This window comes from Haliotis rufescens, unplaced genomic scaffold (genome assembly GCF_023055435.1).
Source record: "Haliotis rufescens isolate VD_foot unplaced genomic scaffold, xgHalRufe1.0.p SCAF_16, whole genome shotgun sequence".
In the NCBI taxonomy this organism is placed as follows: Eukaryota; Metazoa; Mollusca; class Gastropoda; order Lepetellida; family Haliotidae; genus Haliotis; species Haliotis rufescens.
Window position 1 is genome coordinate 21,946,688 of NW_025963846.1, and position 24,368 is coordinate 21,971,055.

The 24,368-nt window shown below is 39.8% G+C and overlaps 1 protein-coding gene across 4 annotated transcripts in view; it reads left to right on the forward strand.

Annotated features, from left to right (window-relative positions):
- Positions 1-24,368, forward strand: part of LOC124119254 (plexin A3-like) — a 142,438-nt gene that overhangs the window by 10,621 nt on the left and 107,449 nt on the right. For all 4 annotated transcript variants that reach the window (XM_048396992.1, XM_048397000.1, XM_048396999.1 and 1 more), the window contains exon 2: positions 8,649-8,729. The gene's annotated coding sequence lies outside the window, so the exon portion shown is untranslated. The remainder of the gene's footprint in view (positions 1-8,648; positions 8,730-24,368) is intronic.

A 24,368-nucleotide genomic window follows, 5' to 3' on the forward strand; every position in this document is an offset into this window, starting at 1 on the left:
AGTCCCTGCAAACTGGTGTCGTGTGGGTTCGAGAGCTTTATAGGACTCCAAAATACCACGATACTTCCACAAGAAAGTGTGATGGCAAATGATCATGATGTAACTGTCATCGTGGAGTTTGGCAAGGTTGACGGAATGCCCGTTTATAATTTCAAAATAAGTTGCTGATTTGCTAATCGAATACGCAGGGTTACTTCACAATATTTTGATGATACGGACAATTTTTATTTTTGTAGCAAATCTGTAATGTTCGTTTCGTATTTGATACGCTTGGATTTTATTTTACTGCATATTTCTGCATTTCCGATGCATTTTTTACGCAGATACACAACTTGTCTGGAGCTCTGTGTACATTATGTCCAAGAGAAGTCTAAATTTTGAGAGACAAACTTTCTTTGTTTCTTTTAAATATAGGCAAGAAAATATTATGAAGATCATTGTCCAAAATGAGTGAATTTGATGATAACAGATGTATATTTTAATTGCTTATGAAGAATATGGTAGCTTAGTGACTAACATTATCTTGTAGGTTGTATCAGTTTATTTATTAACCCTGATGAGATAAGCCCATTGTTTTACAACTATTGTTAGTGTGTCAGCTTGACATGTTCAAGGTCTGGGCTCGCTGACTTGGTTGATGCATGTCATTGTATCCCAATTGTGTGGATTGATGCTCATGATGTCAGTAACTGGGTTGTCTGGTCCAGACATGATTAATTACAGACCGTCATCATATAGCTGGAATATTGCTGAGTGCGGCTTAAAGGACAAACAAACAAAACAATGGTTTCACATTAGTGATGAAGGTAAAAGTTGGTGAAATGTTATTATCCCAATTAGTGGCAGTGCTGAGTGAGGCCAACAAAGGCAGTTTGCCAGTGTAACCTCATCACGCAGCTTAAACAGTCAGAATATTGATACATTGTTTAACACAAAAGTATTTATGTACAATGATTAGTTCCGAGGTTTCCCAGCCTTTGTATTCCACATCACCATGTTTTCAGCCAATCAGATTGCAACACACTCCCATTTATTTGTCTTACAGTTTGTTTTGAGTGAAGCGTAACACAAACAAATTAGTTAGGTTTGTCCAACTGTCTTTGAACAAGAACAACAAACCTATCAGTATGATAATTCTTTTGATTAAAGTAGTTTTACACAGAACAGACCAAGCAGAAAGAGTTCAAACTTAATTACAACATTTGTAAATTCAATTTGAGCTACAATTACGAAGGCGGCTATTTCATACATTTTGTAATGACATTTCAGAGTAATTCAAGGATGAATAAGAACTCTGTCTCCAAGGCCAGCTTTCTGTGTGTAATTTTGTGATGAAATTTTAACAAATTGCAGGCATTTGGACATTGGAGTAGTGTCTGTTAACCTGAGGCTTGCATCAGAGAAGGTCATGGTGAAAGCCTGCTGAATCTTGAGTGGATGGGTATGTGTGGGTGGATGGATCTTTGGATGGATGAGTTGCTGGATCAATGGACAAATTATTGGAGCTTTGGTCAATGGGGATGGATTTTTGGCTCACTTGACTCAAAATCAGGTTTTAAAATTATTGGGATTTTTGGACAGAAGGGGTCCCAAGCACCCATGCTTGTCATAAGACTTGACAAGAAGCAGGATTGAGTGGCCACAAAGTGTGATCTGGGCCCTGTTTCATGAAGTGGTCCAAGCACTTCCGTTGTCGAAAGTCTATCTTTAGGTATTGGGGTTCCGAACGTCTTTAGCGTCACAACTTTGGTAAGTCTATGTTAAAGTGTAGCAGTTACCAATCTCATTCAAATCAGATCTTAGTGCTGGCTGCTGCTACCCAAGGATCTGCGGACATCCCATTACAGGTGACATCAGAACAACCTTTTGCAAACTTTGACCGACCAATGAATGACAACCAGGAAGCAGCTTTCTTGAGCTTTACAGCACTAGTTTCAAACTGACAACTTCCATTCCAGAGTATGCTTTGAAAAATATTGATTCAGAATTTGAAAACTGAACAAAAAAAAAGATAATTCTGGAATATCTAATAAAGGGCTGAGATTGCATGGCAGTGTTTCCACTGGATATGGAGAGTCTCTTTTGTTTGAAGGTTTATTCCATTGAAAGAGGAGGTATGGAATCAGTTGTACAGCCCGTAACTTTCGTTCGGAAAACCTTGTGTTATCTTTTTCAAGGTTGCATGATTTAGAAAAAACGTTCAAACTGTGACTTTCCAGATCTGGTAAGCAACACTTTGATTGGTTGGATGAAATGTCATTCTAACATGACGTATAATGGGATGATTTTGACCTGATTTTAATGAGATTGGTGAGTACTGATCATCTAAGCGCTACGACCAACATCAGCCTATGTTAAAGTATTGGGGTCATGATCATCTAAGTGCTACGACCATCATAAGTCTATGTTAAAGTATTGGGGTCATGATCGTCTAATCGCTCCAACCAACATAAGTCTGTGTTAAAGTATTGGGGTCATGATCGTCTAATCGCTCTGACCATCATAAGTCTATGTTAAAGTATTGGGGTCATGATCGTCTAATCGCTACAACCAACATAAGTCTATGTTAAAGTATTTGGGTCATGATCATCTAAGTGCTACAACCATCATAAGTCTATGTTAAAGTATTGGGGTCATGATCATCTAAGTGCTACAACCATCATAAGTCTATGTTAAAGTATTGGGGTCATGATCGTCTAATCGCTACAACCAACATAAGTCTATGTTAAAGTATTGGGGTCATGATCGTCTAATCGCTACAACCAACATAAGTCTATGTTAAAGTATTTGGGTCATGATCATCTAAGTGCTACAACCATCATAAGTCTATGTTAAAGTATTGGGGTCATGATCGTCTAATCGCTACAACCAACATAAGTCTATGTTTAAGTATTGGGGTCATGATCGTCTAATCGCTCTGACCATCATAAGTCTATGTTAAAGTATTGGGGTCATGATCGTCTAATCGCTCCAACCAACATAAGTCTATGTTAAAGTATTGGGGTCATGATCGTCTAATCGCTCTGACCATCATAAGTCTATGTTAAAGTATTGGGGTCATGATCGTCTAATCGCTCCAACCAACATAAGTCTGTGTTAAAGTATTGGGGTCATGATCGTCTAATCACTCTGACCATCATAAGTCCATGTTAAAGTATTGGGGTCATGATCGTCTAATCGCTCCAACCAACCTAAGTCTTTGTTAAAGTATTGGGGTCATGATCGTCTAATCGCTACAACCAACATAAGTCTATGTTAAAGTATTGGGGTCATGATCGTCTAATCACTCTGACCATCATAAGTCTATGTTAAAGTATTGGGGTCATGATCGTCTAATCGCTCTGACCATCATAAGTCTATGTTAAAGTATTGGGGTCATGATCGTCTAATCGCTCCAACCAACCTAAGTCTTTGTTAAAGTATTGGGGTCATGATCGTCTAATCGCTACAACCAACATAAGTCTATGTTAAAGTATTGGGGTCATGATCGTCTAATCGCTCCAACCAACCTAAGTCTTTGTTAAAGTATTGGGGTCATGATCGTCTAATCGCTACAACCAACATAAGTCTATGTTAAAGTATTGGGGTCATGATCGTCTAATCGCTACAACCAACATAAGTCTATGTTAAAGTATTGGGGTCATGATCGTCTAATCGCTACAACCAACATAAGTCTATGTTAAAGTATTGGGGTCATGATTGTCTAATCACTACGACCATCATAAGTCTATGTTAAAGTATTGGGGTCATGATCGTCTAATCGCTACAACCAACATAAGTCTATGTTAAAGTATTTGGGTCATGATCATCTAAGTGCTACAACCAACATAAGTCTATGTTAAAGTATTGGGGTCATGATCGTCTAATCGCTACAACCAACATAAGTCTATGTTAAAGTATTTGGGTCATGATCATCTAAGTGCTACAACCATCATAAGTCTATGTTAAAGTATTGGGGTCATGATCGTCTAATCGCTACAACCAACATAAGTCTATGTTTAAGTATTGGGGTCATGATCGTCTAATCGCTCTGACCATCATAAGTCTATGTTAAAGTATTGGGGTCATGATCGTCTAATCGCTCCAACCAACATAAGTCTATGTTAAAGTATTGGGGTCATGATCGTCTAATCGCTCTGACCATCATAAGTCTATGTTAAAGTATTGGGGTCATGATCGTCTAATCGCTCCAACCAACATAAGTCTGTGTTAAAGTATTGGGGTCATGATCGTCTAATCACTCTGACCATCATAAGTCCATGTTAAAGTATTGGGGTCATGATCGTCTAATCGCTCCAACCAACCTAAGTCTTTGTTAAAGTATTGGGGTCATGATCGTCTAATCGCTACAACCAACATAAGTCTATGTTAAAGTATTGGGGTCATGATCGTCTAATCACTCTGACCATCATAAGTCTATGTTAAAGTATTGGGGTCATGATCGTCTAATCGCTCTGACCATCATAAGTCTATGTTAAAGTATTGGGGTCATGATCGTCTAATCGCTCCAACCAACCTAAGTCTTTGTTAAAGTATTGGGGTCATGATCGTCTAATCGCTACAACCAACATAAGTCTATGTTAAAGTATTGGGGTCATGATCGTCTAATCGCTCCAACCAACCTAAGTCTTTGTTAAAGTATTGGGGTCATGATCGTCTAATCGCTACAACCAACATAAGTCTATGTTAAAGTATTGGGGTCATGATCGTCTAATCGCTACAACCAACATAAGTCTATGTTAAAGTATTGGGGTCATGATCGTCTAATCGCTACAACCAACATAAGTCTATGTTAAAGTATTGGGGTCATGATTGTCTAATCACTACGACCATCATAAGTCTATGTTAAAGTATTGGGGTCATGATCGTCTAATCGCTACAACCAACCTAAGTCTTTGTTAAAGTATTGGGGTCATGATCGTCTAATCGCTACAACCAACATAAGTCTATGTTAAAGTATTGGGGTCATGATCGTCTAATCGCTCCAACCAACATTAGTCTATGTTAAAGTATTGGGGTCATGATCATCTAAGTGCTACGACCAACATAAGTCTATGTTAAAGTATTGGGGTGATGATCGTCTTATCGCTACAACCATCATAAGTCTATGTTAAAGTATTGGTGTCATGATCGTCTAATCGCTACAACCATCATAAGTCTATGTTTAAGTATTGGGGTCATGATCGTCTAATCGCTACGACCAAAATAAGTCTGTGTTAAAGTATTGGGGTCATGATCGTCTAATCGCTCTGACCATCATAAGTCTATGTTAAAGTATTGGGGTCATGATCGTCTAATCGCTACAACCAACCTAAGTCTTTGTTAAAGTATTGGGGTCATGATCGTCTAATCGCTACAACCAACATAAGTCTATGTTAAAGTATTGGGGTCATGATCGTCTAATCGCTCCAACCAACCTAAGTCTTTGTTAAAGTATTGGGGTCATGATCGTCTAATCGCTACAACCAACATAAGTCTATGTTAAAGTATTGGGGTCATGATCGTCTAATCGCTACAACCAACATAAGTCTATGTTAAAGTATTGGGGTCATGATCGTCTAATCGCTCCAACCAACCTAAGTCTTTGTTAAAGTATTGGGGTCATGATCGTCTAATCGCTACAACCAACATAAGTCTATGTTAAAGTATTGGGGTCATGATCGTCTAATCGCTACAACCAACATAAGTCTATGTTAAAGTATTGGGGTCATGATCGTCTAATCGCTACAACCAACATAAGTCTATGTTAAAGTATTGGGGTCATGATTGTCTAATCACTACGACCATCATAAGTCTATGTTAAAGTATTGGGGTCATGATCGTCTAATCGCTACAACCAACCTAAGTCTTTGTTAAAGTATTGGGGTCATGATCGTCTAATCGCTACAACCAACATAAGTCTATGTTAAAGTATTGGGGTCATGATCGTCTAATCGCTCCAACCAACATTAGTCTATGTTAAAGTATTGGGGTCATGATCATCTAAGTGCTACGACCAACATAAGTCTATGTTAAAGTATTGGGGTGATGATCGTCTTATCGCTACAACCATCATAAGTCTATGTTAAAGTATTGGTGTCATGATCGTCTAATCGCTACAACCATCATAAGTCTATGTTTAAGTATTGGGGTCATGATCGTCTAATCGCTACGACCAACCTAAGTCTTTGTTAAAGTTTTGAGGTTATGATCATCTAAGCGCTACATCCAACATAAGTCTATGTTAAAGTATGGAAGTTCCAATCGTCTAAGCGCTACGACCAACATAGTGCTAAAATAGGTTTGTGAAACGGGTCCCAGGCTAAACAGTTACCCTGGCAGCAGTGATCATTGCTCATGCTACCAACCTTGGTTTGCCGGACTCGGTTATTGCCAGGCGTTGTGATATTGGTGAAACACTGACAGTGTATAACAACATTCACTGACTCACTTCGTGAAACGATTGATTGAAAGCAACACTTAGGAGATAAACATACTGTGTTTTCACTCTAGAGCTAGGTCACCTGTAGATTTAATCACGCTAAATTGAATTTGGAACTGAATGCACAGCGTGAAGTTTCAAATGTTAAATTTAGAGCGGTTAAATCTACAGGTAACCTAGCTCTACAGTGAAAACATTGTATGTTTATCTCCATTCTACCATGACTAAAAAAACCGCGAACTCTTTGGTGTTAGCAAATATACTGAGTGAAGCGGCATGGGTTGAGTCCAGTGTTTTGAGTGGGTTGTTGATCTGTATTACGGAATCACCGACAACAGCCTGTGAACAAAATATGGCGCTGTATATGATCCAGCAGTTTGTTTACACCGTAATACTTCACTCATATGACATACATTGAAAGCATATGAGCACTGCAACTTGGTAATCTAACATGAGGTGGGCATCCCTAAAGAAAACTAAACAAGCTTTGCAAGGCTTTCGTTCTACACCGCACGTAACCATTATGACGTCACAGTCATATATTGAAAAGTGCCAAATTCCGGGCTCTCCAAAACGTAAATACATTCCCTTTGTAGATCTCTATCGTGTTTTCTGCACAATTTGTATTGCCACACATCCTTTGAATAGTGTACTAACTGCAAGCGTCCTTTTTGTCACATGTACTTGTTTATAATAATTATATAAATATGCGTACCGACAATGACTGAAATAAAGTACTATTCTATGAATATTAGCTCCCGCGGTAATGCAGCCATTGAACCAGCTGTTTCAATCAGATAGGGGTTATTGTTATTTAATAGCCTCTGATTGACCAATCAGAATCAAGTATTTTCCAAATTCATGGTAGAATTCAAATTAAATGTTTGCAGATGAAAATGAATCCACTGTACAATTTAATTGTTTTCACATTTGACATAATTTCACAGTTGCTGGTTTCCTATTTCTGTCGGATTCAGTCCAGCACAGTCGTACACTATGCTGGGTACCCGTGAAGATTTGGGTTAGAATAGGTCTTCAGCAACCCATGCTGACTCACGGGATCGGGTGCTCAGGCTCACTGACTTGGTTGATACAAATCGTATCCAAATTGCATGGATTGATGCTCATGACATTAATCACTGGATTGTCTGGTCCAATAATGAGAGCTCTCCTGTTGGCATGTGATAGAGTGAGGTAAAAAGTGAGAGTGGTCAATTTTTTACCTGAATAGAGGGGTGTGATAACAGAGAGCCAGCTTGCAGATAACTTGGTTGAATTAGAGCCTGCATGGTGAGGGGTGTGATAACAGAGCCAGCTTGCAGATAACTTGGTTGAATTAGAGCCTGCATGGTGAGGGGTGTGATAACAGAGAGCCAGCGTGCAGATAACTTGGTTGAATTAGAGCCTGCATGGTGAGGAGTGTGATAACAGAGAGCCAGCTTGCAGATAACTTGGTTGAATTAAAGCCTGCATGGTGAGGGGTGTGATAACAGAGAGCCAGCTTGCAGATAACTTGGTTGAATTAGAGCCTGCATGGTGAGGGGTGTGATAACAGAGAGCCAGCTTGCAGATAACTTGGTTGAATTAGAATCTGCATGGTGAGGGGTGATGGTAGAAAGAATCATGCAGACCGTTTGGTTTATACAGCGCAAACAACTGAGGAAAAGGTTTATGTAAACTTAACAGTACAGTTTTTATAAACATCATTGCAATATTCTACAATGATATCACAATATGTTTTGCTATTTTTAGCAATTTTAACATTCTTTGTTACCTCTTAGGGTAGTCTCTCTTCCTAACCCAGAGTAAACATCAGTCAAACACCCAACCCCTTTACCTCGCTCCTCCCTTCTCTGATCTAGCAGCCTTTACTCATCCCCTTTTCAGCTCAAGGAAATCAACATACTTGAGGTTTCTTTATATTTGGTGGTTCCTTCACAGAGTTTGGGCGGGTAGCCTAGTGGTTAAAACATTCAATCGTCGTGCCAAAGACCCCGGTTCGATTTTCGACATGGGCACAATGTGTGAAGCCCATTTCTGGTTTCCCTGCTGTGCTATTGCTGGAATATATATAAGTGGCTTAAAACCATACTCACTCCTTCATAGAATTATTTTTGTCCAATCCTAATCGTTACTCATATTTGCAGGAAGTATATTTTTCTTGTAAATAACATGGTCCACACTGCATTGTACAGTGAAGTATAGAAATAACTTTGTTTCTCCATAGAGCACATCATCACATGCCACAAGCCTGCCGGAGTTGTTTCCCTTTGACCACAAGGGAGAACCTGTTCTTCATGCTCTTCTGGTGAGTGTTATTTCTATATTGAATATTACAACATGTACACATTTTCGTCCTGTTCTTCATTTTCATGGCACATGAATAGAAAAAAAATCAGAATTACCATTTCCAATTTCAGAGGTTTGCATGAAATTATGCTGAAATTGCCACAGGGTCTCCTGTAGTGAATGGATAGTCTTAATGTTATAAATGGCCTGCAGGTTTCTAATATGAAATACAACTTATTTGTACAGTAAAGTAGTGTTTATGATGTGATTAGCCAAGATCCTTTGATCTGTGACAAATATTATGCCTTTAATTAGCGATTATTTTCTCTTTCAGTAATGTTTATATTTTTATTTTTCTGTTCATTTAAATTAATTTGATTACTCAAATAGGAAAATATGATTTCATTTTCAACTACAATAATTGTAAAAAAAAGAGATCATTTGATGATGAGAATTTAAAATTACACAGGATTTGGCTTAAAGGCCAGAAAGTCAGAATTTAAATTTATTGGTCCCTTGTGAAATTATTGAGAATTTTTCTAATTATTATATTTGTAATGCCCTGTTGCTTTCTGATACTTCTCTAATCTTTTAAAGAAAATAATCATAAAAACCAAGTGCATGTTTGATGAATGCTGTATCATATACACTGATATGAGAAACAAATAATCTGGCCCCAAAGTCAATACCCAAAGATGAAGAAAGCAAGATGAGGATTGTGAGTCAACAATGGCCGCTACCTGCGGAGGATTCTGGGCAAGAGGGCCATGAGAATTCCCCTGTCATCTGTGACCTCTGTCACAGTGTGGCATCTTGTACTGAACTGATAACTTCCCTGTTTCAAGTACTTTGCCTAGCCTTCATAATATGGCGGTAATCAGTGGTCCCATTCACCAGTAAGATAAGGCTTGGGCTGGTAATTCATGTGACTGCCCAGGGCTCCAGATAAGCTTTTGGTGTTGTGGGTATTTTACCCATGCATTTTAAAATCATTGGGTATTAGTAATTCTATCTGGGTATTCAAATTTCTGTTACCCACTAGTTTTTACACATGGGTATTTACGTTAAATATTTAAAAACACTATTCATCTAGTCCCTGCAAACTGGTGTCCTTTATAGGACTCCAAAATACCACGATACTTCCACATGAAAGTGTGATGGCAAATGATCATGATGTAACTGTCATCATGGAGTTTGACAAGGTTGACGCAATCCCCGTTTATAATTTCAAAATAAGTTGCTGATTTGCTAATCGAATACGCAGGGTTACTTCACAATATTTTGATGATACGCACAAGTTTTTTTTTTGTAGCGTATCTGTAATGTTCGTTGCGTATTTGATACGATTGGATTTTATTATACTGCGTATTTCTGCATTTCACACAGATACGCAGCTTATCTGGAACTCTGCTGCCTGTCCCAGTGGACAGGCAAATAAAGTACCCTATAAATCTTTGTTGTTGAACAAAACATCGTCGATATTCATATAAGTATATATCTCGAACAAAGTCAGCTTGTTTGTTATCATCAGGGTTTCCCCTTGTCTATTTTTAGTGCAAGGAATAACATTTCGCTTTGCTTTGAGGCTATATACATATTTGTAGCGACTTAGTCTCGAAATATTAAAAAATTTTGACTGAACTTTGAATGACATGTAGATCTAGCTGACGATATTTCATTGAACATGATTTTGAAAGAATTGAAACAAGGTAATGTTCATCCGCTTTGATATTTGTTGAAAGTTAGGAGTGTCAAAAATTAGGGGAGACTGGTAATTTTTAGAGTTGCCAGTCCTTTCAAAAGACAGTGAGAACACAGGGTAATATTCCTTACAACGCAGGGACAAAGTTGTAATTTCTGAGAGGCTGATATGTGGCACCCATCAGTTGATTTCCAACCATTTTGCCAGCAGTGTCATATCACATGCTTAGAAGCCTTCATCCAGTTATACATGGGTGGATAGGATTTCAGTGTTAAATTGAAGAGAAGCAACTATTTACTGCAAACTTTTCTGGAACCCCCAGGAATTGAAATGTAAATTATTTATGTCTGTTCACAATTTGCATAGGATATCCAACACTTAATCCTCTAAGCTTATTTTCCATAAAATGAATCATTTCAAGTACCATATTCACTGTATTAAGTGCCCGGCTCCAATAAGCACTCCCTGTCCATCTTATAGATTGATGTGGGGTGGTCTGGTAGCCTAGTGGTTAAAGCGTTCGCTCGTCACGCCGAAGACCCGGGTTCGAATCCCGACATGGGTACAATGTGTGAAGCCCATTTGTGGTGTCCCCCGCCGTGATATTGCTGGAATATTGCTAAAAGCGGCGTTAAACCAAACTCACTCACTCACTATAGATTGATGTGTAAGTGATCTTTATTAGCGCCCCTACTAACACCTGAAGTGAACATGACAGTCTGTAATTTCTGGTTTTTATTATAGAAAGCAGCAGCATGGCACTTAATTGCCAAGTAACTTTTGTTGAAAAAGCTTTAGTTTCATTGACGTTTGTTCACTGCCGTTTGATATTTTTGTGTGACTGTCACATGCTCAAGCGTTCATGTTAAAAACATTGGACATGATAAGGGTTCAAAAGAAAAGCTTGTACATCCAGCCATATTAGGCATATGAGACATTAAAATACATGTGTATTCATTGTGATATGATAATTAAAAAAATAAAGTAAAATGAATAAATATAAATAATGAGAAATAAATAAAATAAAATTATATGTATACAGTCAAGTCCCGTTAATCCAACATGGTTGGTTGCATATGATTATGTCGGATTAACGAGTATGTCGGATAAACAAAATTAAGTAGTATCAACGTTTGTGATAGAAGATCGGACAACTACATGAAAGATAACGATTCAAACACGTAATAAAAAAATTAAAAATTAAATATTCATGTTATGTTACATTGTAAGCGGAATATGTTTTCAAATCATGTGACCTCTAAAGCTCAACACAAAACAATTGTTTGACTTATTCAAATTACTTTTAAAAGCTTAGTCTGGATTGGAAGTCGCAAGTTTGAAACAAGCAAGAAAGCTGCTTTCTAAGTGGCTAACATTGACTTCCTGTTAGTCAGTTCATTGGTCAGTCATAATTTTTCGAAAGGTTGTTCTGACGTGACCTGTAATGGGATGTCCTCGGCGATAGCGAGGACTTGTATCTGATTTGAATGAGATTGAGGAAATCTTAGCATGTGATTAATTCTGTTTTCTTTATTTAAAGCATTGATTGTTTATTGTTCAGCAAGTTTATCTCTGCAGCTTTTGTAATATGCTCGTCTCGCATCAAAACATGGGCTGTGTTTTCGCGGGCAGATGACCACAGAGTACGCTGATCACTGTGTCGGATTAATGAGACTGATTAATGAGTGATTTCGGTAATTCTTTGCAAATTAGGTGTGTTGGAGACTGTCGGATAAACGGGTCTAAATAGCACTGATTTAATCGGTTCCCATCATTAGTCGTGTTGGATTAAACCGAGTGTCGACTGTATATACAATACCAATAAAAATAATGTTTTACTTTTTTTAGAATAACTGGCAAAAAGCCTTGGCAAAAACTATCTAGATACACATATAACTATTATAATGCGATCTGATCATGCGTACATTGAAGCTGACTGAGGCTTTGTCTTTACTCAAACATATACCACTCAGAAGGCATGCGATCATAGTCAGAAAGAAAGGTGAACATTAGCGACTTGTAGGGTAATCATAACGTAGTATTGTTATTGTCATTAAACAACATACCACGTGACTATCTACAGGTCTGGGTAGTCCTGTGGGTACCTAGGTCCTGCTCAGGATCCACTTGAGCTACCCGACCCAACCCTTTAAATATTATTATCCCCCTCCCACCTCCTGGGTGCTGTCTGTCCGTTCATCTTTCCGTCATGTTTTGTTTCTGAAGCACAACTCTGAAACAGTTTATTGTTTTATTGGGAACTTTGCTCATGTATCAAACTTGCTGAACTGGTGCCTTTTGACGATTTGGTATTTCTTAAGAAAAAAAATTGTTTTCTTGGCGACAAGCTGGACTCAGCATGTGTAGCATTCGTTTCTGGAGCATAACTTGGAAAGGGTTTAATATTTTATTATGAACTTTGCACATGTGTCAAACACATGCTGAACTGGTGCATTTTGTGTTTCCATGGCAACAAGTTGGACAAGAAAGGCCAAAAACTATATACACAAAAAAGTACAAACTAATACTTAGAGCTTATCCCCTACCCCCCACCCCATCCCATCCCAACCCTCAGCCCAAGAGGAGACGACTTATTATGGAAATCAATTCTGTTTTGCTCCTTCCTGATATAATATACACATTTGGAAAGATTTACAGGCTGCTTTTATTTCCAGAGCAGAACTTAAAAACCAGATGGGTTGTTGTGTTCATTTCTGAATCTTACGGGATCGGGTGGTCAGGCTCGCTGACTTGGTTGATGCATGTCATCGATCCCAATTGCGTGGATCGATGCTCATGATATTAATTACTGGATTGTCTGGTCCAGACTCGATTATTTACAGACCGCTGTCATACAGCTGGAATATTGTTGAGTGCGGAGTTAAACAACAAACCAACTAACCAACTTTAATATTTTGATTTGCCTTAGTGCATAGTGATTGCACTGGGGACAAGCCTTTACAGAAACAACTGAAGTTACATGTATGAAACTTTGCATACTTATCAGTTAAAAAGATTGATGCCATAATATATATTTTTTTCAACAGTTACTCTCCCTTTCTCAATGGTTTAGATTTTGTGCATCCTATTTGCAGTGCATGCTTTAAGAAATCAGCATTGAGGTAAACTCCTCAGGTTCTTATGTGCCCCATGGTGAGAGGTAGTGATAACGCTGTTTTCTTGTCAATGAGTCGAAAACATGTTGAAAAGAAACTGTAATTCCTGTTCAAATTAACATATATTTTATACCATTATTCTCATATGTTAAATTATGCGTATTCTGTTGGTCAGAAACGGCACATTATTTCCCTTGTCCTTTACATTGATGGAATTGTTACAGTACAAGGGAGATAACTCTTCAGAGACTGCGTCAACAAAACGCAGTAGGGTTTTCTGTGGGATCATGGTCTGTCTCCTGGCCTTTGTCTGAATTGTTCAGTGAAGAACACCCTTTGAGGATTTGTTCTAATATTTCAGTCTAAAAATAATATGAGGCGAACGAGACCAATCACTCAGCTCCTGCAGCCAACTGAAATCAAGAGTGAGGCAAGCATTTCAAAACATGACTCCTTAACGGACCCAGTCTTGGTGTCCCCTGCAGTGATGATGCTGGAACAGGGCGAAACTAGATAATAAAAAAAACATACTCGCACACCTTTCTTATATAGCTTTGCCTGCTTTGAGGGATTGAACGTTTTTTAATGCTGTCGGCAATATTTCAGCTTAAAGAGGGCAGTCTGTAAATAATTGAGCTGGTAAATACATCTTTGAGACTTGTATTTTTTTAAGGCAGCACAGACAGGACAAAAATATGTGTTTGAGATATCTGTACAATTGAACAATAAATCTACGTTTGCCTGCATAGTGAAAAAAGATTGGGACAATTTGAGAAAAATATAGTTCCAATTACACAAAATACCTGGCTTGAATTGCAGACGTTGAAAGAAAAAGCAGATCAGGCTTGAACTTAGCTGAAGGTGATGAAGTAGAAAAAGAGGAGCAGTGACGAGTCGGGAACAGGATCGCCTCATTTGTCTGGCTACATGTGAATGTATGGCGGGACAGGAGGGGGCTGGATAAGACTATCGGTTCTTGCAGTAAACCTCACAAGCTTCCCAGTCCCATTTGCCAGGGGACTTTTATGTAGCATCTTGCATCGGGGACGTTGTGGAGTCAGGGGCAGAATAGGGGAGTGCTGGCCTCAAAGTTGCGACTAAAACGGTCGCCGATCCGACCTAAATTTCAATTTGTCTACTGTCTAAAATTCAGAGGTAGCCAAATGACTACCTAGAAAATATCTTGTGGTGACTAAATTCTATTGCTACACATCTGTAGACACAAAAATAAATAACAGCTGATATTGGAAAACATGTCTGCTAATAATTGTACTCACAGATAATTCCTTCTAAAGACGACAGTGAACCAAAATACATAAAAACATGTTATTAGTACTTTATTTTAGTTGACAATGCTCATTGGATAAGCAAGGATATACCAATATAATCTAGTAACATAAACTGCATCATTGTTCAAGTCACAAGTAACAAAATTCAAGTAGTTTCCATTAAGACACAATTTCAAGACTAGTGCTGTAACTATACATATTATTATAGTTATTTGATAAAGATAATTTCATATGTTTTTGGCTACCTACAATACTGGCTTGACTTCTTGATTTTAACACTGGCTACCTGGAAAAAAATACTTGTAGCCATATGGCTACTTGGTAAAAATGTAAACTTTGAGGCCTGCCATGTTGTAAGAACCAGTCACAAGAAGAAAGTTACTGTGAACATTGGTTTGCCTTGCCCAGACTCATTCAGCTATGAGGGGCAGTCGGGTAGCCTAGTGGTTAAAGCGTTCACTCGTCATGCCGAAGACCCGGGTTCGAATCCCGACATGGGTACAATGTGTGAAGCCCATCTGCCTGGAGAGCAGAAGGGTTGGTGTTAGATCCATGGCCGTGTCATACCAAAAGATGTTAAAAGATGGTACTTGATGTTACCATGTATTGCACTCGGCATTTAGGGGCTAAAACAAGGACTGGTCGGCTCGGAATCAGTATACTGTGTCTGAGTGGGGTATCCATGTTAAACTGCAGCATGGTAGCATGGGCTAGCACTATAAATCGGCATCAGTCCGGACTAGTACAAGCTGTCACACACAGACACACACGTGAATGCACATCGCTTTATAAGTGCAATAATCTTGGACGGACGTTAAACCCCATTTCACCTCACCTTGTCGTGACCTTGATGATTTACAAATCAAAGTTTCAACAACTTATGCATATAACTAAAACAAAGTGTCTCAAATGTCCATGAAGTGTGATTGTTTGTTTGTTTGTTGTTGGGTTGTTTGTTGTTTAACGCCACAATATTCCATCTATGTGACGGGGTCTGTAAATAATCAAGTCTGGACCAGACAATCCTGTGATGGATATCATGAGCATCGATCTTCGCAATTGGGATACAATGACATGCATCAACCAAGTTGGTGAGCCTGACCACCTGATCCCATCAGTCGCCTCTTATGACAAGCATAGTCGACTTTCATGGCAATAAAGGGTTGCTGGAGACCTATTCACAGGTCCCATGAAGTGTGAAACAATATACAGTAGAACATGGTTATGGCAAACACAGATATAACTGGTTATAACGGTTATAAGGAACTTTCAAAAGTCTACTCTACTATGTAGGCTCACAGGAGTAAGAAATTCTGTGGAACAAGTTCCAGCCTTAAAGAGATACATTGTTTTCTGTCAGTGTGGGCCACCATTAGCTGTGAATGAAACCACAAACAAACATCTAATCATCCTATTTTCACTACATGACACATAAGTGAGCCTCCACAAGTGTCAGTTACAATCAGCTCAATATATGCCTAATCTGCAGTGCATCAACATTGTCACAACATATTGCGTGTTACAGCTTATGTGTCAGAAGTTGGGGAATCGAAAATGGCAGCCATGACAATCAAATTTCAATGGCTTGTTAGAGTTCGCAAGAATCATGATTTACTGTAATGATTTAACCAAGATCAAGTTTCACTCGGGGCAGTCACTAGTGGTTAAAGTGTTCACTCGTCACACCGAAGACCCGGGTTCGAATCCCGACATGGGTACAATGTGTGAAGCCCATTTCTGGTGATCATGATGTAACTGTCATCGTGGAGTTTGGCAAGGTTGACAGAATGTCCGTTTATAATTTCAAAATAAGTTGCTGATTTGCTAATCGAATACGCAGGGTTACTTCACAATTTTTTGATGATACGCACAAGTTTTATTTTTGTAGCGTATCTGTAATGTTCGTTGCGTATTTGATACAATTGGATTTTATTTTACTGCATATTTCTGCATTTCTGATGCGTATTTTACGCAGATACGCAGCTTATCTGGAGCTCTGAATGATTAAACTAAAATCATTCAGTTGGTGCTCAGGGAGGATGTTTTGAATTTTCGTCTCACAATAAAGTACAAAGGATTTAGGGCAAATAAAACTCTCTACGTGTGTTTTATTCCATAGAGATTACAATATTGTGCTTGTCTACTTGCTTCAGTATGCAAGGGTAGCCATCTTTATTTTTTCATTTACTTTTTTATATATAAAGGCTTGCTTGCTTTGAAACAAATAGTAGTGGACATTTGACCACAATCCAAACCAACGTAGTATTGTTCACCCCAATAAGTAACTTGAATGTGTACCCGTCATAAATGAATTGCCCCAGGACCATTAATGTAGCAGACTTGTGGGATTTAGGTGTTAGATGTCAGAAAATATGTCAGCCTGTACTATCCCGAACATATCTTATTTGAATGTATCTTCCTTTATAACATCAGAGAAAGTAGGTATTAAATCATTTAAAGCTGTTTTTAACTTGATTATCCACATACATCAGTGACACGCCTGTTGTGTGGTGGTGTCAAGGTGCTATGCCCTCCCCCTGTTATTTCAATGGCCCCCTGCTGGTGTGGTGCCGGACTTATCACTGGCCCTACGAGCGGACAGCAGTTGTCTGCACCCATCTGCTATCCCAAGACTCTCACTGCTAATCACACCACTAGTAAGAACAACATTTCACACTCAGCAAGACTGGTCAAGGGTAAGGTAACAGGCTGAAGGCTTCAGGAGAGGTGTCCTGCAGACACTTCTGCATCTCCCTGAGGCAAGAGAGTTAACTGACCAGAAAAGTCCAGTTTTCACCCTTGCCAAACTAGGCTGGTATTATGGAGTTACATTTTGGCTGGACTAACGAGTCTATGCATAGTCCAATTAAAATCACACAACAAAATCGAAAACTGGTTCGTGAACTTTGTGCAGATTTCTATCCAGGGACCACTAATTTCGGTTTGTTATAACTGTAGTTTGATATAAGCATATACACAGCATATATACAAAAATGACTTGGAACAAAAAAATAAGTTCGTTATAAAGGTAATTTACTGTAACATCAATTGAGAAATTTGGGAGGGGGAAACATTGAAATATTTGAAACTTGGCACGTGTCAATCTGTGAAGTGTGACATCCTTTTCAAAGCATCAGCATGCAAAGACGTCCTAAAAGTGATTTGACGTGGAGTTAAAACAAGTATGCTTCACTTCCTTTTCTGTTTGGTTCCACTTAATAATTTATGCAACACATTTTTAAGGTGTCGGACTGGGACATTGAATTAAAACAACAGTAGAACTGCGGCATTGAATAACGGCTAGGGACCGGGACATCGAATGGTTAGAATCACTGAAGCAAGTAAGACCTTTCGACTGCAGAATCTTGCAATAATGGACACGTATGACTGTAGGAAGTTACAATTTCTGAGAAGAGAGCTTTTATTCTAAGATTTCATTGTTTTAGAGATGTCTTGTGGTAGTTAACCTCTACCAAATCAATTTGTGAGTTAACTCAATAGTTTTCTGCAAATACGGTAGATATCTTCACACCTGAAAACAAATACACAAGGCTGTAGTTAACTGCGCAAATATTTGTACAAGTATCACTTGTCCCTAAACAAATACAGGAGACTTTTTAAACATGTTGGATTTAGCTCTTCTTGAGAAAATAAAAATTTGGTGGTGCAGAGCTGAACTGGTCTTAAGTCCCTCTTATTTACAGAAATGTAAACTTTTACTGGCATGTGACAATGTCGTCACAATCAACCAATTTGTTTCAAAAATGACTTCAAGGAAAGTGTAGTGTACATGAAGCTAAAATAATAAAGAACTTGGTGGTAATACAATTCTCTTGTCTCTTGGAAAAACTTGCATAATGATTGGACATCTTGCCTCAACCTCCAACTCAGTTGTTAACATGTTCAGATATTTTCGACAACTGTTAAGAAATAAACTCAGAAAAAAACATAAGCTGCAATAAAAATTAAATCTATCCACATCACTGCACAGAAATAAGACATACCTGTTTACAAAAAATGACAGTTTTATGGAAAGATATGTAATACTTATTAATAATCTTATTAAAATTTAATAACTAAAACTTATTAATAACCTGACTGTAACGCTCTTAACATTTTCAATTTCTACATGTGTCATTCTATTTTGTTAATATATACCATCATTTTCTGTACCTCACTCAAGGGGCGGTCGGGTAGCCTAGTGGTTAAAGCGTTCGCTCGTCACGCCGAAGACCCGGGTTCGATTCCCGACATGGGTACAATGTGTGAAGCCCATTTCTGGTGTCCCCCGCCGTGATATTGCTGGAATAGTGCTAAAAGCGGCGTAAAACTATACTCACTCACTCACTCACTGTACCTCACTCAACTGTTTTCAAAAGAGAACAATCTTAACTCTACTAGGGCTGGGACGGGTAACTCGGGTACCCAAGTCGGGTGGGTACTGAGTAGGACCCGGGTACCCACAGGACTACCTGGACCCGTGGTTAGTCACGTGATATATTGTTAAATGGCAAAAATTATCTAGAACTCTATGGTTACACTACAAGTCACTAATGCTCGCAATTCTTTCTGACTATGCACCCATTCCTTCTGATTTTTCATATGGTTGAATAAAGATATAACTTAATTCAACTTCAGTGTATGAATGACCAGATTGTTTAATACATGTATCTAAATACGTTTTGCCTGGTCTATCCTAAAAATGTTCCCAATCGGACATTTTGAGACATCTCCTGAGACCTACAGTGGGTACCCGGGTAGGGTCGGGTAATGGGGACCTGGGTAGCCGGGTAGTAAATTTGGACTCGTCCCAGCCCTAGAGCTGAGCTTCTGTGTTGACCACATGGAGTTACAGAGGGAGACACCGGTGCACGACACGGTCCATGTCTTATCTTTATTTTAAACTAAAAACAAGAAATAAGATGGACTTTGTTTACCTGTGTATAGTTTGTGATGAGTCAGGTTGCCAGTTTGTGAAGTGATTAAGATGAGGACTGGATGGCTGCAGTCGGTGATGTATGTATAGCAGGCTTGGATACCTGTCGAAGATGGAAGTTAACAAATGACCGGGTCAGTAGCGCTTCAGCAGTACTTGCATGAATCACTGGCCAAACCTAGGGCATGCGGAAACTGAATGTGTGAAACATGCTGGAACATGTCATCATAAATTCACACCCAATTGAAATTAACATGGCAACTGTCAAAATTATATTAGAATAACTGTGATTGGTTGTGTGAAATAAGTCTGGAGCAGACAAACTGGTAGCTGAGACCATGAGCCACGATCCACACAACCAAATGGGCGGTCGGGTAGCCTAGTGGTTAAAGCGTTTGCTCGTCACGCCGAAGACCCGGGTTCGATTCCCGACATGGGTACAATGTGTGAAGCCCATTTCTGGTGTCCCCCGCCGTGAATTTGCTGGAATATTGCTAAAAGCTGTGTAAAACCATACTCAGTCAGTCAGTCATCCTATGGCGCCACAATTTAACTGTGCAGATTTGCCAGAAACCTATGATCTTGAGTTCCTCAGCACAACCTGTGGGTTTCACCAAAGTGTTAAATATCCAAGACTCACTTTGGGCTTTCCTCACACATCAAGCTGATATGCTGTGTGACCGCCTCTTTGATCTAGTGGTACACTGTCATACCAAAAGACATTAAAAGATGGTACTTGTTGTTACCCTGTCTGGCGCTTGGCATTAAGGGGCTAAAACAAGAACTGAGCTGGGTATTCATGTTAAAACTGCGCCATGGTATCTCAGTGGGATAGGACTATAAAATGGGCATTATTCCAGACTAGTATGCCACATGCACATGCACACGCACACGCACACGCACACGCACACGCACACAGTGCGATATAACTGGAGTACTGTTAAATGTATCATTAGGCTCGCTCGCTCACTCACTCACTCACTCACTCACTCACAATATAGTCTGAAGAAAGTCCCAGCTCCGATACTTTAATATAGACCAGTACTTTCATATAGACTGGAGAAAGTCACAGCACCTACATTTCTGTGTGGGACAAAGCCCATCTGGTTTGTCAGCAAGAAGAAGGCGCTGTATGTAGTTGGTGAGTTGTGAGAGTGTAGCTGGCCCTGAGGTTTCCCAAGTGAACATGATTTATCTCCAGCATTAGGGGAGGAGGATCTGCCATTGCCACATGTACCCGGATTCACCTCTGCTAATGGCCCCTGATCCATCTACACACTTCACACCTAATTATTTCTCATATTTCTGTTTAAAGGCTTCGCCACCACCGTTGAAACCTGAATGAATGTGACGATTAAGTTTGGAATATTTTGTCAGAAATAATGTTAATTATTTTTTAGATAATTGTTTAAATATTTTTTGCTTCTTTAAAATGGTAATTGATATTCTTTCTTTTTGCAACATTTTTAAATTGATAGGGATAAGATTCTGAAACAGTAGTTTGAAGTTGTTTTTGCCTTTTGTCACATGTAATCTAATTTTCATGTTGGGAGCAGTTTTTGTTACGTTGGGATTTTAGAATCATAACTGACACTTTTGATATGCAGAGTCCCAAGAAACTTTTGAAGTGTCTCATAATAATGTATCATTTCAGACTAGTTATGTTTTATTTCAACATCACGGTTTTATTGTCATCCATAGAGTGAGTCAGATCAGAAATGTGACTAACAGACATTGGAAATACGCACTGCAGATGTAACTTGTCCCTGCTACATGAGAAATAGTTCTTACGTGAACTCACGCCATTACTTGTGTCACGGACGTCCCTTCTGATTTGAGTTCCAGTTCCAGATTGGCCCACCTTGTTTTGTGTAGAAGTAGAAACTAGGTTGTTACGATTGGATGCTAACTTTGAAATCGTACAATTTCACCAATTGTAAAGGGACCACTCATTTAAATTCGTTATAACCGTAGTTCGTTATAAGTATCTATACAGCATAACTACAGGGATAAAAAAAATCAGTTTGTTATAAGTGTGTTCATTATGAACATAGTTTACTGTAGTTCTAATTTTCATTCAAACCCTTTGTAATATTGTTTGTGCACTCGTGCAAATATAACTTCACGTGCATCAGTGCATAGTTTACTTCATCTGGTCGACATTTTGATGTAATTTACATCTTTTTTTGACATAGTCAGAATGGCCTCACACTAGAAACATTGTCTCGGCTGCTCGCGTGTGTTATACTGATTTTAATGAAATTCATTGAAGAATTCATGTATCGCTCTTGCTCAGGAAATACAAGAATCCTGACATTCATTTTGTAAAATCAGTATGACGCAAATGCAAGTATTAACTGAACAAGGTTGCACAGTTGTCAAGAGGTTGCTTGACTTCTGTCAAAGAGTGAACACTGACATCATACCGTGTAAAGTATCGACATCTTGCCTATGTATGTATATTCCAGTTTGTCAGTGGGGAAGCCAGCAGACCCAATACATTCATGTTCCTTTGATGTTTGAGATGGACATTGATGTCTCTGGTTGAAAGTGGAAAGAAAGAAAGAAAGAAAGAAAGAATAGATCTCTGCTTGACTGTGTTACTGAAGTGGACTACGGTGGTGGTAGTGTCTTATCTGCTGATGTGTTTCTTGTCTTTGAAGGTCGTCTTCTGTGTATTTTGTAATTGCCAAGCAATTGTGCCAAGGTAAGGAAGTTTCTGTGTGGTACATCTCCTGGGATAAGGAAAATATGATTTCAAGGACCATGGAGCAGAGTGGATCTGTCATTTCTAGGGGTTGGTTTGAGAAAAAGTATGGGACTTCTCACTTCCCCCCTCCCTACCTCTAAAGAAAATAGACAAAACACAAAACACTCACTGTGAAGGCCTCAGACCAGACTGAACACTCACTGTGAAGGCCTCAGACCAGACTGAACACTCACTGTGAAGGCCTCAGACCAGACTGAACACTCACTGTGAAGGCCTCAGACCAGACAGAACACTCACTGTGAAGGCCTCAGACTGAACACTCACTGTGAAGGCCTCAGACTGAACACTCACTGTGAAGGCCTCAGACCAAACAGAACACTCACTGTGAAGGCATCAGACTGAACACTCACTGTGAAGGCCTCAGACCAAACAGAACACTCACTGTGAAGGCCTCAGACCAAACAGAACACTCACTGTGAAGGCCTCAGACCAAACAGAACACTCACTGTGAAGGCCTCAGACCAGACTGAACACTCACTGTGAAGGCCTCAGACTGACCAGACAGAACACTCACTGTGAAGGCCTCAGACCAGACAGAACACTCACTGTGAAGGCCTCAGACTGAACACTCACTGTGAAGGCCTCAGACTGAACACTCACTGTGAAGGCCTCAGACTGACCAGACAGAACACTCACTGTGAAGGCCTCAGACCAGACTGAACACTCACTGTGAAGGCCTCAGACTGAAAACTCACTGTCAAGGCCTCAGACTGAACACTCACTGTCAAGGCCTCAGACCAGACTGAACACTCACTGTGAAGGCCTCAGACCAGACAGAACACTCACTGTGAAGGCCTCAGACTGAACACTCACTGTGAAGGCCTCAGACCAGACAGAACACTCACTGTGAAGGCCTCAGACTGACCAGACTGAACACTCACTGTGAAGGCCTCAGACCAGACTGAACACTCACTGTGAAGGCCTCAGACTGAACACTCACTGTGAAGGCCTCAGACTGAACAGAACACTCACTGTGAAGGCCTCAGACTGACCAGATTGAACACTCACTGTGAAGGCCTCAGACCAGACAGAACACTCACTGTGAAGGCCTCAGACTGAACACCCACTGTGAAGGCCTCAGACCAGACAGAACACTCACTGTGAAGGCCTCAGACTGACCAGACAGAACACTCACTGTGAAGGCCTCAGACCAGACTGAACACTCACTGTGAAGGCCTCAGACCAGACTGAACACTCACTGTGAAGGCCTCAGACTGACCAGACTGAACACTCACTGTGAAGGCCTCAGACCAGACTGAACACTCACTGTGAAGGCCTCAGACTGACCAGACAGAACACTCACTGTGAAGGCCTCAGACCAGACTGAACACTCACTGTGAAGGCCTCAGACTGACCAGACTGAACACTCACTGTGAAGGCCTCAGACCAGACTGAACACTCACTGTGAAGGCCTCAGACTGACCAGACTGAACACTCACTGTGAAGGCCTCAGACCCCACTGAACACTCACTGTGAAGGCCTCAGACTGACCAGACTGAACACTCACTGTGAAGGCCTCAGACCAGACTGAACACTCACTGTGAAGGCCTCAGACCAGACAGAACACTCACTGTGAAGGCCTCAGACCAAACAGAACACTCACTGTGAAGGCCTCAGACTGACCAGACAGAACACTCACTGTGAAGGCCTCAGACCAGACTGAACACTCACTGTGAAGGCCTCAGACCAGACTGAACACTCACTGTGAAGGCCTCAGACTGAACACTCACTGTGAAGGCCTCAGACCAGACAGAACACTCACTGTGAAGGCCTCAGACCAGACTGAACACTCACTGTGAAGGCCTCAGACTGAACACTCACTGTGAAGTCCTCAGACCAGACTGA